The following is a 17,541-nucleotide window of genomic DNA, read 5'->3' on the forward strand; positions in this document are numbered from 1 at the left end:
TGGCTTATGGGCAGTAAAAAAAATTACGAACACGGTGAGCTTTGGTATCCTATGAGCATTGAAACTGCAGAATGGAATGGAATGATAAGGCTCTGAAAATGCAGCGTAGGTTTTTCTGGAGACTTTGGGATACATTTTTTTTTAAAAAAAATGAAGAATATCAACTGACTAAAATAAGAATTTTAAGCACGTGCATCCAAAATGTTAAGAACCGCTCCATCTCAGGTCAAGTTGTGAGAGCAAACGGCCTAGATTTTTCTACACAAGGTTGTAGGGTACTACATGAAGTCGCTTCTGGTTCATTTGAAGAATTAGGGAGAAAGCAAAACAGAGCACCATTCTCTTGCACAGCCTCTGTTTAAACAAAATGGAAGCTGGGTGAGCGGTGCTTCTGGGGCAGTCTTCCTTCTCCTGAGGACCTCCAGATGGTTTCAGATGCAACTCCCAGCAGCCAGAGGCAGCCTAGTTGGTGGAACCTGTAGTCCAAAACATTGGAAGGCACCAAGCTTGAGAAAACTAGCCTAGAAAGAGAACTAGCCTTTGATGTCCTTAGCATTCCACCAGTCTTCAAATTCTCAGTATGTGACTTAGGAGTAGCAATATTTTTCAAAATAACTTTTGTTTTCTCTCTTAATGTGTGTTTTTGGTAGGCGGAAATAGAAAGTGGAAGGGTAATGATTCACTAGCTTAAAAGGAGCGGAATGTATTTCTGAAAGTGCTTTTATGAAAAGAAATTATACATACCGAGAGCTTTAGCCTAGAAATGGTGTGACAAGCTAGAGAGATAGCAAGCATTCAAGTGAATTGATCTGAAAAATCACCTACTATCCCAAATTATGCAACAAAGCAAAACTTCAGAAGAGGAAGGTTGAATAATACTTAGAACTCTTCGGTTTCTTATATTTCTGAAAGCCCTAGGAGATAGTTTAGGCTCGAAGAGAGGGAGACAAACTCTCCAAATGTTCCTATTTTCCAGGGACAGTCCCAGATTTACAGAAGCCATCCTGGTTTCTGATTTGATCCTGGAATGTCCTGCTTTTCCTTAGGATGTCCCTATTTTCATCAGAGAAAGATTGGAAGGCATGGAATAGGATGTCTCTATTTTCATCAAAGAAATGTTGGAGGGTATGGGGTGAGTGTGGACCAAGATAGCTCAGTGAGCATCGTGGCTGAATGGGGATTTGAACCTGTGTCTCCACAGCCCTAATCCAACACTGTAACCCAGGAGTAGCCAACATGGTACTTTCCATATGTTGGTGAACTACAATTCCCATCATTCCTAGCCATTCCTGCCTAATACAACTTGCACTTCAAGAACATATGGAAGGCATTATATTGACTACCCCTGCTCTAACCATTGCATTGCAGGGGGTTGGACTAGATGCCCCTTAGAGTCTGTTCCATTTCTATGGTTCTTTGAATACTGCCCCCCGCCCCCATATGATGATTTATAGTGGTACCTCGGGTTAAGTACTTAATTCGTTCTGGAGGTCCGTTCTTAACCTGAAGCACCACCTTAGCTAATGGGGCCTCCTGCTACCACCGCATCACCAGAGCACGATTTCTGTTCTCATCCTGAAGCAACGTTCTTAATCCGAGGTAATATTTCTGGGTTAGCGGAGTCTGTAACCTGAAGCGTCTTTAACCTGACGCGTATGTAACCTGACGCGTATGTAACCTGAGGTACCACTGTAGTATCTTTCTTTGGGAATGAGGAAGCTGTTTGGAATCCTTCCTATGGAAACAGATGCCCAGGATTTTCTTCACTACATCACCTATAAAATGTAGCATTTTATCAATACCACAACGGGCTAAACAATACTCCCAGTTGTCAAACGTAATCTGGCACCTGATTATTGTCCCTTTTCTGATGTGTATACACCCCACACAGTTCAGTGGGTGTATGTGTGTTGTACACATATACAGTGGTACCTCAGGTTAAGTACTTAATTCGTTCCGGAGGTCCGTTCTTAACCTGAAACTGTTCTTAACCTGAAGCACCACTTTAGGTAATAGGGCCTCCTGCTGCTGCCGTGCCCCCAGAGCACGATTTCTGTTCTCATCCTGAAGCAAAGTTCTTAACCCGAGGTACTATTTCTGGGTTAGTGGAGTCTGTAACCTGAAGCGTATGTAACCCGAGGTACCACTGTAATCCCAAAAGGAACGAGGCCAGGACATCATACAGTGGTACCTCAGGTTACAAATACCTCGGGTTACAAAACTTCGGGTTACAAACTCCACTAACCCAGAAGTAGTACCTCGGGTTAAGAACTTTACCTCAGGAGGAGAACAGAAATCGCATGTTGGCGGTGCGGCGACAGCGGGAGGCCCCATTAGCGAAAGCATGCCTTAGGTTAAGAATGGTTTCGGGGTAAGAACGGATGTCCGGAATGGATTAAGTTCGTAACCCGAGGTACCACTGTATATTCTTTGTAAATATTTTATTAGTTTAAGAAGGTCTGGTGTGATATCTACTATAAACACTCCATTTCTCCATGTTTAATAGGTCATATTCACTTGAAACATTCAGCCCTGAGGCTAGCGGTTGTGCTCCCGGATTTCTAACATCATTCTTTGGCTTCTATTCGTCTTCTCTTTCCCACCCTCCCAATGCTTTCCTACCCCTCCAAAAAAAATTCCCTTTTAAAACTTGAGTCTGGAAATGTGAAGAATGGGGGGGGGGGGTGAACGGGTTGACTTGTGTGGATGTATAGTCTAGAATCAAGGATGATCCTTTGATGCTTATCTTTGTTGTCATTCCTCAGTCCCAAGAATGTAAGGCTGGGAGATAAACCATGATAAAACAGCAATATCACCAAGGAAATAGAACTGTCATCGCTCAGTGATAAGTGCAGTGCTTTGCATACGAAGGTACCCCCAGGTCTAGTCTCTGTCATTTCCAGAGCTGGGCTGGGAGAGACCCCAACTCAGAGCCACTGAATCACTGCCGTTCAGTATGACAATACTTTTTGTTTCCTCCTTTAACTTTTGTGCATCGTTGGCTACCTTAGAAATACCAAACAATGTGCTGGAAGTGGAAAGACATTTCACTTACTTGGCTGGTTTGAGGAAGGAACTGGAAGTTCCCTTTTATTGTTTTTAAAATATCAAACTACAGCTACAATTAAATGCTGACTTCCTGTGTGTTGGCTTTGGGAGTTTTATTGTATCTGTCTATGCTACAGCAGGTTGAAAGGAAAGATTTGAAAGGAATGGAGGTGTTATTTCCACGTCAACCAGACCAAATTATTTGTAATCTCTCTACCCCAAGCCTTGCCTGTGTGGGAGAACAGAGCAAATAAGAGAAAAGAGATCAGCTTTATTCTCATACTTTAAAAATAGGTAAAGGTAAAGGGACCCCTGACCATTAGGTCCAGTCGTGACTGACTCTGGGGTTGCGGTGTTCATCTCGCTTTATTGGCCGAGGGAGCCGGCGTACAGCTTCTGGATCATGTGGCCAGCATGACTAAGCCGCTTCTGGCCGTTTACCTTCCCGCTGGAGTAGTACCTATTTATCTACTTGCACTTTGACGTGCTTTTGAACTGCTAGGTTGGCAGGAGCAGGGACCGAGCAACGGGAGCTCACCCCGTCACGGGGATTCGAACCGCCAACCTTCTGATCAACAAGCCCTTGGCTATGTGGTTTAACCCACAGCGCCACCCACGTCCCTAACCTGAGGTACCACTGTCTACCACTGTATAAAAATATGTATTGGAAGATATAGTTCCCCCTTACACTGACCGAGTTGTAAGGTATGAGAAACATACTGGCATATGTGGTGTGGATGTCATTATGTACACAAGTTCTGGAAGCAGGTTACATTTGAGATTGGCATTATTGCTGGCAAATAGGCCTCCTTGGACCCTAAACTATGTCTCTTAGCCATTTGGACTCTGGGGTTGCGGTGTTCATCTCGCTTTACTGGCCGAGGGAGCCGGCGTACAGCTTCCGGGTCATGTGGCCAGCATGACTAAGCCGCTTCTGGCGACCCAGAGCAGCGCATGGAAACACCGTTTACCTTCCCGCCGGAGCGGTACCTATTTATCTACTTGCATTTTGACGTGCTTTTGAACTGCTAGGTTGGCAGGAGCAGGGACCGAGCAACGGGAGCTCAGCCCGTCACGGGGATTCGAACCGCCAACCTTCTGATCGGCAAGTCCTAGGCTCTGTGGTTTAACCCACAGCGCCACCCTGTACTTAAATAATAATAATTTGTTAATGTGTAATTTCCCACTTTTTCCAGTTTGTGATCAAAGGCAACCTGCCAGCTAGGTAGGTGGGTTTATAAACTTCTCTTTTTTACGGCTTCCCTGGAACACAAAATGGTGAGGAAATGTCAAGCAACAGAGCATTGCCGCCTTGGGTTTGTTGAGTTACAGGTTGTGCAGGCTTGCTTGATCAGCATTGAACCATCACAATAATATTGAAAGGTTTGGCTGGGGCTGGTGGAAATTGTAGTCCAAAACACCTCGAGAGCAGCAGGTTGTTGAAGGCTTAAACAGAATAGCACAATATTCCTGTTTTGGATGGAAGCGTTTGGTTCGGCAATTGACGGATAATAAACAACCGACCAACAATAAATAGGTAATGTTACTGGAACATGAGTGCTTTTCCAATGCTTTATCATGAAGTAGGTATAATGTCAGAAGACAATCTAACAAACATTTAGGAGGGGAAATAGAGGGACACAGGAAATTGTCTTGGCCCGGATTCAATCATCTGGTCCATTTCAAAGCGAGGACAAGAAGTCCGGTTATCTAATTGCATATCTGATGTTCTCGTGACGCTATCGCTCCTTACAAATAGCTCTCCTTACGTAAATAATTCATGGCAATGAACTTTGTGTTGCAGAGCAGTATGAAAGATTCTGAATGTTCAGACGGCAGGAGCTTGTGTGACTTGTACACACACCCACAAAACCACACACAATCTGTAAAAGATCAGGCATCAAGAGAGAGACTGAGACACTTTAAAGTATATGAGACACAGGTATATGTGGAATAGATTTTAGACAGCCAAGTAGTACGAAATCCCTATTGAAAAGTACCAGGTGGATGAAAGGAGTCTTGTGGCTTTTTCTGTAAGGATATCTCCTTTATTAAGGAACTGCAGAAAGAGAGAGAAGGAAGTCAAGTTTTGAAATGTTAAAATGATTGTAAAATTAAGGAAATGTATAAACCTGAAAAGTTTAAATACAAATTAATAAAATAAAATAAAATGAATACACTTTGAATGAAAAACTGCAGTTGTCGAGGTTAACCGAGAAACACTGAAACACAAGCTAGCTTCTCATGTTGACTGAATTGGCACGGGATAAATACTGCTGTTTTGCAGCCATTCACTAATTCTATGGCCTAGCAGTTGGGTGGTTCCGCCATCATTGCCAGCAGAGGATGCCATGGCAGTCATTTGCTCAGTCGAAACTTTACTGGCTCAGTAGGCACCTTGGCAAATGAACTGAAAAGAAAGGCTGGGTTCCCACTTAGAAATATAACGAGGAGAGAGTACGTCATCTCTTGCACGTGAAACATTAGAGATTTAGCAGGCTAACAGTCCAGTCCTCTAAGAATTTATAGTGCAGCTGCATAGATGTTTGTGCGAGATGACTGACTTGAGGATTGCTGGCCACTGGGGTCCTTTGTAGTAATTGGTAGTTCATTAAAAGGACTGTCTGTGTGCCAATGGTGCTGCACTTTCTGGAAAAAAGGGAAGTTGATAACGGTTCCCATTTAATTTCATATATTGCAGTCGCAGGCTTTATTAGCAGAGAGCGAGGAGTGAAAAGAAATGTGCTGTCTTGACCTCTTCTAACTTGTGAGATACCGTTTTAACATTGTACCTGCTAAGGACAAAATAGTTGGATTTATTTTATTTTATTTCTTTAAGCAAGAAGAATTTGCTTTGAACTGAAAGCCTCCAGTCATGGTGTTTGCAGCTAGTTCATAAAAGTTTCTGAGCAGATGAGCATGTTAATGAAGTCCTGGCTCATTTGTTTTAAAAGAGAAAATGTAACTAGAAAAAGGGACTTTAGATTAGCTCTGAATATGTGAGTGGTAACCTGGTTTTAATCACTGGATGGTCTTGAATAGCAATGACTCATTGGTAGCCTTTCCAAAGGCAAGGCAATGTTTTGTCTAATGTTTGCTGACATTCCCTCCAGGTTAGGATTAGGGCTGTTCCAGAAGTTGTGGGTTACCTGTGGTAGAGCAGGTAAACCACTGAATCTGCTTTGAGATATTGCTTCAACATGCTCACCTGTTATGGAAGGACCTACAGTTCTAAGTGGGGTTAAACCTCTAAGACAAGGTTCTAATCAGTTGTATTTCTTGTACCAGCAAGTTCAGCTGTTGCATCTTTTGCTAAGGTGTTGCTTTATTGATTGATGTCGGACTTGAGATAGCATATCATCAGTATGCAGATGAAACCCAGCTCTACCTCTCTTTTAAATCAGAACCGGTGAAGGCAGTGAAGGTCCTGTGTGAGTGTCTGGAGGCAGTTGGAGGATGGATGGTGGATAACAGATTGGAGTTGAATCCGGACTAGACAGAAATACTGTTTTTGGGGGGCGGGGGGCAGGTGTGGAGGACTCCCTGGTCCTGAATGGGGTAACTGTGCCCCTGCAGGACCAGGTGTGCAGCCTAGGAGTCATTCTAGACTCACAGATGTCCCTGGAGGCACAGGTCAATACTGAGTCTGGGGCAGCTGTCCATCAGCTCCATCTGGTACGCAGCCTGAGACCCTACCTGCCCGCAGACTGTCTCGTCAGAGTGGCGCATGCTCTGGTTATCTCCCGTTTGGACTACTGCAATGTGCTCTACGTGGAGCTACCTTTGAAGGTGACCCGGAAACTACAACTAATCCAGAATGCGGCAGCTAGACTGGTGATTGGGAGTGGCCGCTGAGACCATACAACACCAGTCCTGAAAGACCTACATTGGCTCCCAGTACGTTTCTGAGCACAATTCAAAGTGCTCAAAGGCACTGACCTTTAAAGCTCTAAATGGCGTCTCCACCCCCATCGTTCAGCCAGGACACTGAGGTCCAGCTCCGAGGGCCTTCTAGTGTTTCCCTCACTGCAAGAATTGAGGCTACAGGGAGCCAGGCAGAGGGCCTTTTCAGTAGTGGCACCCGCCCTGTGGAATGCCCTTCCATCAGATGTCAAGGAAATAAACAACTTCCCTGTTTAGGGAAGTTTATAATGTTTGATTGTGTTTTTAATATTCTGTTGGGAGCCGCCCAGAGTGGCTGGGGAAACCCAGCCAGATGGGTGGGGTATAAATAATAAATTATTATGATTTGATTATTACTGACCAGCCTCCTCACTATGGCAGCAAGTTCTTGCTGGGTGACAGTATGGTGTACAGGGAAATGAAATGTAAAATATCTCCTCAGAATATGATGGATTATCCCTTGCCACATTCCAGAGAAACACTGGGCATGTCCCAACATTGACAAAACATAAGACCTAGTGGAGTAAAGTCTGTGGTTTGGTAAAGTCCCTTCCATTTTGAAACTTATTGGCAATCAAAAACTAGTGAAAGAGTCACCATGCAGTTATTTTCCCCATTGGTGGCATCCTGGTCTAATTGTCTTCTGCAATAGTCCTCATGTCACAAAACCCCAGTGCTGGAAAAGAAGCTCATCCATCTCTAGAAACAGTTATTGTTCAACCATCCAGCCATTTCTGCCCACCTCGGTGATTTCAGGCAATGTAGGGCCCGTGTCGTGTGAGAGGAATGGGATGGAGTCAAGTGCTATGTCTTTTTCATCTAGCAGCGACACAAGACATGGATTCAGCAGCCGTGAGCAGACTTAACTGAGTCTTCCCTCTCCTTCCATAAGCTAACCGATCTCTTTTTCTCAACGATTAGTCTTCAGTTTGATGCCAACTAAACATCAAGTTGAATTGCTGTTGTGATGAGATGTTGTCGTGTACTCGCTGGGTGGCCTTAGGCTAGCTGCTAACTCCCCACCCCAGCGGAATTATGGAGATAACGTATATGAACTTCTTCAAACATTTGAAATGTGCTGCATAAATGCCAAGCGGCAGTAGAAGACGGTGCAAAACTGAGCCACAGTTGTCATCTGGCATTTTATTTCCTGCTATAATTGTTTGCTTTTTCAAATTAATAACCTGCATTTAAGCTACCGAATACCAGTTCTGTCGTTTTCAGCTAAAATCCACAAGCCATTTACTTCAGTGCAAAGCTCTTTGTGTCTGTTGAAGAGCCCTTAAACGAACTGCTCTGGCTTCACCGCCACCTCCTGTGCTACAGTTGAAGCAGTGATTGACAGAGGTTTTTTTATGAATGTATACTCTTTCTCTCCTGCCAGTGGTCTCTCACGCACACACAAATGCAAATGCCGACTGAATTTGTCACATTAAAATGTTGGAAAGCGGCGTTGTTTACTCATGCCAGATGCTTGGCAAATCTGAGCAAGCTGAAAGCTGGCAGAGCCTCGCTGTCATAAGTCCATTACAGCGCAGGCGTTTGCTTTTCGAAGGACTGAATAAAGGCATAGGGATGGCACAAGATCAGTCGTCCTTTTCTGCTTATCAACTCATAGTACGTAAGAAAGATCCCAAGTCACTTGTTCAGTCTCCAGCAGGCATCCTCAGACACAGAACCCACTTTTATTTTTTTATTATTCAATTTTACACTATACATTTGAACTCAAACATTAATCATAATTGTCAACATTTAAGATTCCCTGAATCCTTAGACTTCCCTCCCCCCCTCCATGGTTTCCATTATCAAACTTTTTTTACTGCATCGCATATTTTCTCCGTTTTTCTTAAAATAGTTCATTTTTACCTTAGTTTTTAATACAAGTGTTACTCAAATCCTGCCAAAGTTTTTAGTTGTTTACAGTGTTCTCTGAAGTAAATTGCATCCCCCCCATTCCTTATTAAAGTTTCTATCTTCCTGGTTTCTGATTTCCCTGACCAATTTCGCCGTTTCAGCATAGTCCATCATCTTCATCAACCATTCATCTCTGATCTTGACTTTATCTTCTTTCTATCTCTGGGCCAGTAGTATCCGCGCTGCTGTCATCGCATACATGAATAATCGTTTCCGTTCCTTTGGTATCTCTGCATCTAAAATTCCTGTAAAAAAGCTTCGGTTTTTTCCACAAACGTTATTTTAGACATTTTTTCCAACTCAATTCAATTCAAAAGCAGAATGCTTTTGTCATCTTGCACATCCACCACCTATAGCAAAACGTGCCTTCCTTCTTATACTTCCAACATACATTTGAAGCAGTTCTATACATTTTTGCTAATTTTGTGGGTGTTAAATACCAACGATACATCATTTTCACATAGTTCTCCTTCAACGCACAGTATGCTGTAAATCTTCAGTCCTCCCTCCATAACTTTTCCCAAGATGACACAGAACCCACTTTTAACTGAAACACTCTTTTGGATACCCAATTCTTAACTTTTTTCCCATATATTTGCATAGCGGTTGCTCTCCTGTTGTCATCTGTTGTGGATCTGGCCACAGCCCGCTACTGGGTCCCAACCCACCAGTTGAAGACCAGTGGTCTAAAGCAGCGTTGGAGAACCTGTGTGCCTCCAGATGGACTACATCTCCCATCATTCCTGACTATCTGCCAGGCTGATAGAGCTGTTGGGGGTTGGAGTCTACCCACATCTGGAAAGTCACAGGTTCCCAACCCCTGATCTAGGGAGCGTAAAGTAAATATGAAAAGAGTAAAAAAAGACGAAAACTAAAGGTAAAAATAAAGGATGCCTGGACAGTTAAGTCCAGTCAAAGGTGGCTATGGAGTTGTGGTGCTCATCTCACTTTTCAGGCCAAGCGAGCTGGCATTTGTCCACAGACAGGTTTCCAGGTCATGTGGCCAGCAGGACTAAACAGCTTCTGGCGCAACAGGACACCGTGACAGAAACCAAAACGAACGGAAATGCCGTTTACCTTCTCACTGCTGCGGTACCTATTTATCTACTTGCACTGGCATGCTTTCGAAGTGCTAGGTTGGCAGGAGCTGGGATTCAAACCGCCAACGTTCTGATTGGGAAGCCCAAGAGGCTCAGGGGTTTAGACCACAGCGCCACCCGTGTCCCAAATAAACAAGCACACAATCACTGATAGGTCCCCCCACCATTGTGAGGCTCAAAGCAATGAAGATGATGCCTCCCCAGCTGTTGCCATTGGCCGTGGGTTTCTTGTGATGTCACAAAAGCACTTGGCAACTAAGTAGACATAAAGCCATACCAAGGGGAAAGCCCCTTTCTGTTTCTAGCAGGACACACCTGGCAATGGATGTGACATTCAGCACTGCCCAGGTTTCTTCCACTTGGAGGAGGCAAACTGGTGAATGGAAGGGGGCAATCCTCTGGCAGTGGAATGCTAGGGAGCGTTAATAAGGCAAGTTTGCTTGCTTGAAGGCTGCTGGTTTCCATGGTTGGAAGCTGGCAGACGTCTCATGATGGACCTAACAGTAGCTTCTGGCACAATGGGACAACGTGACAGAAGCCAGAGTGCACAGAAATGCTGTTTACCTTCCCACCACAGCGATACCTGTTCATCTACTTGCACTGGCATGCTTTCGAACTCCTAGGTTGGCAGGAGCTTGGACAGAGCAACAGGAGCTCACTCTGTTGCAGGGATTCGAACCACCTACCTTCCGATCAGAAGCCCAAGAGGCTCAGGGGTTTAGACCACAGCACCATCCGCCTCCCTATGAAAAGAGTAAACATACAGGATATGCAACAAGCCCCCAATATTGCAATATTTATTTCCTTTCTTTTGTAATTGATAAAATAATAGAAACTACTTAGCACTGTGCAGCTAAGCACCACAGACAGACCTTGTTCTCCTTAGAATAACCCTGTGAAATAGGTATACCTTCTCCCCGTATTTCTGATGTCACAGAGGGTGGTTTGAAACTGAACTTACATACCCTCCAACATTTCTCTGATGAAAATTAGGACGTTCTATTCTATTATTATTATTATTATTATTATTATTATTCTCCACCCATCTCACTGGACCCCAGCCACTCTGTGCTGCTTCCAACATATATTAAAACATTAAACATTAAAAAAATTCCCTATATATGGCTGCCTTCAGATGTCTTCTGAAGGTTGTATAGTTACTTATCTCCTTGGCTTGGGGTTGCATAACTCCATTACCCCCTCCCCCCAATATTTATCTGGTGAAAATAAGGGTGTCCTAAGGAAAAGCAGGACATGCCGGGATCAAATCAGAAACTGGGGTGGCTTCTGTAAATCTGGGGCTGTCGCTGGAAAACAGGGACACTTGGAGAGTCTGAACTTACCGTAAGTTTCTGATTTGTGGTCTACAGTGGCGTAGCATGGGTTGTCAGCACCCGGGGCAAGGCAAGTAATTTGTGCCCCCTAACCCGTGGATTTGCGCCCCCTAACCCTAACCCCCAGATGTTGCGCCCGGTGCGGCCGGCCCCCCCTGCACCCCCCACGCTACGCCACTGGTGGTCTAGGCTTCTAACCAGTGGACTGTACCTAGTAATGTTAGAGGCATATCAGTGAATATGCAACACGACTGGAGTCCTCATTTCTCCAAAATGAAGCAGATAAGCGTGTGCGCCCGCTTTTTATCTGAAGTCAACGATTCACAATGCAATGCATCGTATCAGCATGTAATCCTGTCTGCTGCACTTGGATTTAAAGGGGAAGGACATAAAATTAAACAAGGTCATAGTGCCTATGGGACGATGTCAGAGTATTTGGAAGATAGTAGCAATTTTTTTAAAAAAAAATAAAATGTGACAAAACTTCCCAATCTCTCTCTCTCCTCTACCTTCACACCAAAACTTCAGCAATTGGACTGTATGTAGAATTACTGAGGCCATCATTCTTTTATTTTAGCAATCTGTCCAAACTACTCTGCAAAACACCCCCAACTTCCTTTCTTCTTTGGATCCATCATCTAATAGGTTTCCGAGAATAGTACATCAAAGTATTACAAAAGCAAAGTACAGTTTAAGACAAAGGCAGTTAGAAAATGTGTTGCCTACCTGCTCAGGCACAAATCGTAATAGCGAGAATTGCCCCCCTTTCAGCTCTACGGAGCACAATGGCTGGTTAGTCCTGACTTGCCATAGGCTCTTTATTGCATAAACATTAGCGTGCTAATAGCCAGTGGTAGCTCATCAGAAATGACAGCCCTGCCTCTGGAGAAGAGAAGCAACAGACACAAGCCTGAGGACCACTGCTGCTGTTTAAGAGGTGCATCAAGGCAAACGCTCTTGCCGCATTTCATTCTCGTTATGTCACTCACTGCCCTGCCATGAATCTTTGCATGCTTTCTATAAGGCTATGTGTGGTCGTTTTAATGGAATCGGATCCCACAAACACACGTGTTAATCCTTTAAATGTGCAGTAGCATCTGTGCATCCATATATAACCTAATAAATTTAATAGTGTCTCCAAAAGTTTGGGGTCCGGGCAAGATGAGCCAAACGAATGAAATTGCCAGGATCAGAAATCATGAAGCAATGAAGTTTTAGCTTTGACGGAAAGAAATGATCAAGGGGTCTCCAAATGCAAGTCTGGGGTAAAGGTGGGGGTCCTGGATCTGCAAAGGGTGAATAAAACTTGTTTCGTTTATACTTTGCCCCTTTAAACTAAAACTAAGGCCTGCAATGAGCTTGAGATGAATGCTAAGCTTACATTGTATAGCTGACATTTCCATTGGCACGTGTGAAACTTCTGGGATACAAAGCTGTCAGTCAAGTCCAACATTCCAAGAGGACTAACTGCCTCTATGTGGCAGGCAGTTTGGTCAGATGGTTGGTTGGTCAGTTGCTGCTAGGAGTGTTAACTGGTAACCTCTCAGATGCAGTCTTCTCATGACTTACTACTAGCTAGTATATAGTTTATCTGTTATGTAACCTAAGCCTGCCTTCAGAAACAACTGTGTAAACCTGAATGAATCTGATAGTAAAGTAAAAAGGTAAAGGGACCCCTGACCGTTAGGTCCAGTCGCAGACGACTCTGGGGTTGCGGCGCTCATCTGGCTTTACTGGCCAAGGGAGCCGGCGTACAGCTTCCGGGTCATGTGGCCAGCATGACTGAGCCACTTCTGGCGAACCAGAGCAGCGCACAGAAACGATAGCAAAGTAGTGTACAGTGGTACCTCGGGTTACATATGCTTCAGGTTACATACACTTCAGGTTACAGACTCCGCTAACCCAGAAATAGTGCTTCAGGTTAAGAACTTTGCTTCAGGATGAGAACAGAAATTGTGCTCCGGTGGCGTGGCGGCAGCAGGAGGCCCCATTAGCTAAAGTGGTGCTTCAGGTTAAGAACAGTTTCAGGTTAAGTACAGACCTCCGGAATGAATTAAGTACTTAACCTGAGGTACCACTGTATGTTAATATGATTCAGGTTCATGTGTGTTTTCTTTAAGAGGGACAGAAAGGGATTATCAACCAGGAAGGTATAATTATTGATAGGACTCAAACGAGTTAGCAACCTGCTTGTCGCTGCATAAACTCAAACAGGGGGTCGTTTAAACTGTGCTAAATTATATAAATGTTCCCACAAAACTTTCTATCATGGTGGTATCCCCCTCCTCTCTAACAATGGGATTTAATCTGGGTTTCTGGTTGTTGTTTGATTGTTGCCCACTGCGGCCCCTCAATGCTTTCCTGCTAGAGGAGAGCTGGGAACTGAGTTTCTGTAGGCTTGTCACCAGTAGGAATCAGCTCCTCAGCCAGGCATGTGGAGAGTGAACAGTCGTGTACACTTGCCCTAGGCCTTGGAGGGATAAATTGGTCAGGGGCCCCTACCAGGGACCGGCTACTTTTTTGTTTGAGTTTATAAGTCAAAGGTAAGGGACCCCTGGACAGTTAAGTCCAGTCAATGGCGACTATGGGGTTGTGGCGCTCATCTTGCTTTCAGGCCGAGACAGCTGACGTTTGTCTGCAGACAGCTTTCCGGGTCATGTGGCCAGCATGACTAAACCGCTTCTGGCACAATGGAACACCGTGATGGAAACCAGAGCGCACGGAAACGCCGTTCACCTTCCCACCACAATGGTACCAATTTATCTACTCGCGATGGTATGATGGTACGATTGATTTGGGGTCTTTAGATTTCATGCTTATCCCAACCTGTTAATTACAGCACAAATCTGACTAAGGTAAAGGTAAAGGTACCCCCTGACCATTAGGTCCAGACACGGACGACTGGGGTTGCGTACTCATCTCGCTTTCAGGCCGAGACAGCCGGCGTTTGTCCGCAGACAGCTTTCCAGGTCATGTGGCCAGCATGACTAAACCGCTTCTGGCATAACAGGACACCATGATGGAAGCGCATGGAAACGCTATTTACCTTCCTGCTGCAGCAGTACCTATTTATCTACTTGCACTGGCGTGCTTTCGAACTGCTAGGTTGTTAGGAGCTGGGCCAGAGCAACGGGAGCTCATCCCGTCACGCACATTTGAACCTCTGACCTTCTGATCGGCAAGCCCAAGAGGCCCAGTGGTTTAGGCCACAGCGCCACCCGCGTCCCTTATGAGATTGAGTTTATAACCTTATTCTTACAATACTCCCGCCCTGGGCTTCAGACAAGCTCTGCACAGGCCTATCAGAAGTTGTACATTTTTACAAAAGTTAACCACCATGAATTTAGCTCCTGGCACCCAGAGCCTCTGCAGTGCTCTTACTACACTTTTAGCTGATACTTTAATAAATTAAATAACTAAATGGGTGGTACTTATTTCTCCTCATACAGCTGCCTCGCTCAATGCTTCAGCAGGTTGAGGTGTTAGGGACTTGCCTCTTGCTTGTAGGTTGTTTATGGGACGCTGGTGGTATCAGCTCAACTTCTGGCATGTTTGGAGGAAGCAATTTGTCTGGACCAAATTCTAAGAAGCCTCAGGCCCTTACCTTGAAATTACCTTGGTCATCAGGGAAGAGGCAGGGGGAGTTCATCCTTGCTGAGCCGCTTTTGATCTTGTTGACCACAGCATCCCCTTGCAGCTGCTCCCTAGGGAATTGGAGACACAGTGGTTCTCCTGAAAGGTCACTTTCAGAAGATAGTATTGAAATATGACTGCTTGGCCCCATTGGAATTGGCCCAAGGTCCCATAGGACTAAGGGATGTGGGTGGCACTGTGGTCTAAACCACAGAGCCTAGGGCTTGCTGATCAGAGCCTAGGGCTTGCTGCCCCCCCCTTCCTACGCCCCTGGTTCCAAGGCGTTCAGCAACCAAGGTACGACTGTATATTTAAAGAAGATGAATAAATGAGTAAATTAAGTTAATTTGGATATGCGGAAGATATTAAAAACAAATTTAAGGAACTACAGAAAGTGGGGGAAGAATGCAAAGTTCTGAAATGTCAAAATGATTGTAAAATTGGTGAAATGTATAAAATTAGTGAAATGCATAAACTTGAAAAGTATGTATGTATGTACAGTACGTATGTATATAAATGAATGAATGAATGAACTGCACAGGTTACCAATTTTCTTCAGAGCTCAGTTCCAGGTGCTTATATCCAAATATAAAGTCCTGGACATCTTGGGAACATCTTGGGAATATTCAAAATTATTCCTCCTCCAGTACTGGCCTGCCTATGGGCTTAAGATCCACCAAGGAACCCCAATTGTGATTCCAACAGAGGACTGGTGGTGTGAGAACTTGCGGCACAACCTCACTGCTGAAGCCTTGTTCCGACTTCATGGCATTTTGTCAACAGGTGAAGACACACCTGTTTGCCCAGGCTTTGGGGACAGAGGGAGGTTTATTGTCAGTTCTGTTATCCTTGGTTATTGATTTAATTTGCCTGCTGCTTCTGTGGGGCACGCTTCTGACAGTTAAAGTATTGACTTAATTTTTTTTGTGAGTATTGGATTTCAGATGAGTTATTTTATTGTTTTAATGTCATATATGAACTTCTGTCCAGGGACCATGAACTCTGGCGGGTGGGTTTATAAAAGCTGTAACTAAAAAATTTTAAAACGATCATTATTTATTATACTGCTTAATGCTGGAGTAGGCTGACAATTAAAAATAGATTACATTACCCATCCGTATGCATCTCATCACTGCTGTGTCTGCAGTTGTATACACATGTGCCTTGAAATAAGTCTTATAACTCAGTAGGGTTTACTTCTGAGTAGACATTTATAGGAATACACTGTAATTCCCTGTTCTGTTTTTGGTTATAGTCTTCAGATGGGAGTTTTTTCACTAAATTTTCTTTTTAGGAAATAAGTTTCAATAGATGGTGTGGGAACACATGCTAAGCAGACTTCCTTCTGGATCATTGTTTCCTTCTGGTTTGGGGAGTTTAAAAAGAAACAATGGACTTTTTTAGGCACCAAAGCTACGCATCATGTTTATATTGCAGCCCGACTATTGTGTCTGAAATCCAACAGTTCCTCGCTTCTCTTTTCTCTGCCCCACCTCTCTTTCCCCAGCTGTGGATATAACGAACCTAGAAGGAGAGAATTACTGGAAAGTATAAACTCTAGAGGAAACAATCTGCTGTACCAGAGTTGCTTTTGACAGACCATTAAACAAATTGACATCACATATGAATAACCCAGAACAATGCCCAGATGGTGTGGGAACTGTAATTAACCAGGAGCAATTCAGCCATCTCAACTGTGTGAATAGAAAACTTGAAGAATTAAAAGTGCATGAGGAGTTGGGGGGGGGGAGATCCTGATAATTGCATATAAGTGGGATTGCTGTCATGAAAAGAGGATCTTTCAGAGTTTCGAACGATGGCAGGGACTCCTCTCAATGTATTAATGGTCAGTTTTATAACCTTCAGTTCATGCCCCTGTGATCTCATTTAACCTAGACAGTTCTCACTGCTTTGACTTATTCGTACAATACACCCATATCTCCTGATGCCATCCTTCTTAAAAAGTGGCAGATTTTTATTTTTTAAGAAGTGCATGAGCAGACATACTGGCTTTAGTATTGTGCAACCTCACATACCCCATTAAATGCTTCTTGAAATTTTGTCACCAATGTAAATCAAGTCTTTCTTTTCCCCCTTCCTCTCCACCCCCCCCCCCCCAGTTTTTAAAGGGTTGCTGGTATATTCTACAGTGGTACCTCGGGTTAAGAACTTAATTCGTTCTGGAGGTCCGTTCTTAACCTGAAACTGTTCTTAACCTGAAGCACCACTTTAGCTAATGGGGCCTCCTGCTGCCGCCGCGCCGCCAGAGCACGATTTCCGTTCTCATCCTGAAGCAAAGTGCTTATCCCAAGGTACTATTTCTGGGTTAGCGGAGTCTGTAACCTGAAGCATCTGTATAACCTTCGGAAGCAAGAGAAGGCCTTCTGCTAGCCATTGGGTTAGAGCAGGGCTTCCCAAACTTGGGTCTCCAACTGTTTTTTGGACTACAACTCCCACCATCCCTAGCTAGCAGGAACCGTGGTCAGGGATGATGGGAATTGTAGTCCCCAAACTGCTGAAGACTCAAGTTTGGGAAACCCTGGGCTACACATTAGGGCCCAACATTCTTACTCCATTTCTCACTGTTTCTAAAGCGCTTCTAGCCCTAA

The 17,541-nt window shown here is 44.3% G+C and overlaps 1 protein-coding gene across 3 annotated transcripts in view; it reads left to right on the forward strand.

Annotated features, from left to right (window-relative positions):
* The window catches only part of MARCHF3 (membrane associated ring-CH-type finger 3), a 176,291-nt gene that overhangs the window by 77,261 nt on the left and 81,489 nt on the right, over positions 1–17,541 (forward strand). Inside the window, exon 1 of one of the 3 annotated variants that reach the window (XM_083464643.1) lies at positions 1,052–1,132. The exons of the other annotated variants lie outside the window; for them this stretch is intronic. The gene's annotated coding sequence lies outside the window, so the exon portion shown is untranslated. Of the gene's footprint in view, positions 1–1,051; positions 1,133–17,541 lie in introns of those variants that run through there. 3 annotated transcript variants of the gene reach the window in all.

The sequence above is a fragment of the Podarcis liolepis genome (genome assembly GCF_965112155.1).
Source record: "Podarcis liolepis genome assembly, chromosome: 11".
NCBI lineage: Eukaryota > Metazoa > Chordata > Lepidosauria > Squamata > Lacertidae > Podarcis > Podarcis liolepis.